The following is a 2,124-nucleotide window of genomic DNA, read 5'->3' on the forward strand; positions in this document are numbered from 1 at the left end:
TAATTTTTCTGTTTTTGCTTTGATAAATTTTTCCAATTATCTCCTTCGCAAGTACGCAGAGGAGATGGGCTCACAGTAAAAGCAGTCCAATGAGCGACTCTTGGAAAATAATACCTGGCAGAGCCCTGTGCTTCATGCCACGCTCCAGGAGGTGTGCTGCGGCTGGTGTGGGAGTGAGAGGCGGCTGAGCGCCGTTTCACCGTGGCCTTAGGGAAAATTGCCCTTTTGCAATTTTCGTGCGTTGTGCTTCTGCTTCAGCAATTTCAGAGGACTTTGATTTGAAAGAAGTGCTTTTCTTTTACATATTTATTAACTAGGAGTGATACTTCCATTATGTCTGGCTGGCTGCATATTGGTATGTGCTTTGCTAGTTTGGTTGCCACTGGCTATGTTACTAAAATGTTGCTCTAAATTATTTGGTGTCTCCCAACAGTTGAAGGGAGAGCTGTCTTGGTACATGGAGTACCAGGATTCCCGAGATGGACGGCAGCCATCCTGTCTCCCAGTGAGCTCCTCAACTCCAGTTGACGCTCCAAGACTGTAACTATTTAACCAAAATTACTCTCAAAGTATGTTAGCTTGGTTTTAGTGCCCTATCAATGTTCCCATTGCAGTTATGAGCATACACTTAAAAACCAAACCCAAGCTGTGCTCATGCAGATAAGTATTCTTCTTGGTGAATAATGTATATTTGCTAGTTGGCACACTGCTGAATTACTGTCCAACATCAATATTTTAGTTTGTATTTTAATATTAAATAAACATTTAATTCGATTCCTTCCTTCTGCCCAAGAACAATAATAGGTTCTGGGACATTACATCAGCAATAATGTAGGTTTTAATCATATTGTGTGTTTCAAATTCTGTCCTTGTTCAAGATGTTTAGCCACCAGTGATGTGATTATTTTGCAGCGGAAGGGCCAGAACAGCTGTCAGAAAGGAGGCTGGTGAAGGTCGGATTCTAAAATGCGAGTGCTGTGTGCTGAGATCCTTGGTGAAGAGCTGTCCTGCCCCCCCAGCCTCCGTGTCCTGTGCGGCCACCTCTGCCCTGGGGGCGCTTCCAGGGCAAGATCAGAGTTGGGGAGAAGGCAGGGATGTTACTCCTTTTCCAGGCATTCACCCAGGCAGGTCTGCACTTTAGGATTACAGAGCAGAACATGCTTCCAGGCTGCACCAATACACATTCAGTTTTCAGGGCGTTCTTATATTCTTGTAATGTGTATTCACAATGGGTTGATGGAAAAAAACAATCTTGGCTCCCGAGGGCAGCTCTCCGATTTGGTAAAGAGGTTTTCCCACCATTGTGAATTACTACCAGGTACAATTTAACGTTTTCAAGTATTGTTCCAAGGACTCCATCATCAGATAACGTAACATAGGTCCAGATGTCTTAATGGCCTTGCTTTCTTTAATCAGCACTATAGCAAAAGCAAAAAAAAAAAAAAAAAAAAAAAAAAAAAACAAAAAAACTGACATAAGCAGCAAGTAGGAAAGGCGATGAGATAGCTGAACAGATTCACCTTACAGCTTCTCTTTATCTCCACCAAACTCTTTGCTGCTATTTCTATTCAAATACTTTTGTATTATTATGTCCAGAAAACTGACTTGTGAGTCAGAACTTATTTTTTAATCAAAAGCCTCCTCCAGCTGCTGGAGCATTCGGCTGTTTCTGTTACAACACTGAGGAAAAAACTGTGACCGGTGTTTTTAGTAAAGTTCTGTAGTAGAAAAATCTCCAGGGCTGCCCTGGGTGACCCGCTCGGTGCGGTGCCGCCGGCCCGGTTCTCCGGAGGGGCGGCAAAGCTGCAGTTCCAGGTTAAATCGGTGGGAGGCCTGAACGCCCAGCGCTTCCGAAAATGAGACCGGAGCCTCGAGAAACTGGGCCACGCGAAAGGAGCGTTTGCTCTGCAAAACGTGACCGCAGTTGCTCTGCACTTTGGACAATGTTCCCCCCCAAAAAAAAATAAAATAAAAAAGCGCCTTTAAAATTGTTTAACGCAGCTCAATCACCCTGGGGACAAATAAGGGCTCCCAGAGCAGCAGCTGCCGCCGCTTGTGCTTTCTCGGCGCGGGACGGTGGTTGCGTCCCCGTCTCCGGGCCCTGCAGGCGCCTCCGCGGCCCGG

Source organism: Rhea americana, unplaced genomic scaffold (assembly GCF_003343005.1).
Source record: "Rhea americana isolate MKP2758 unplaced genomic scaffold, rheAme1 scaffold_68, whole genome shotgun sequence".
In the NCBI taxonomy this organism is placed as follows: domain Eukaryota; kingdom Metazoa; phylum Chordata; class Aves; order Rheiformes; family Rheidae; genus Rhea; species Rhea americana.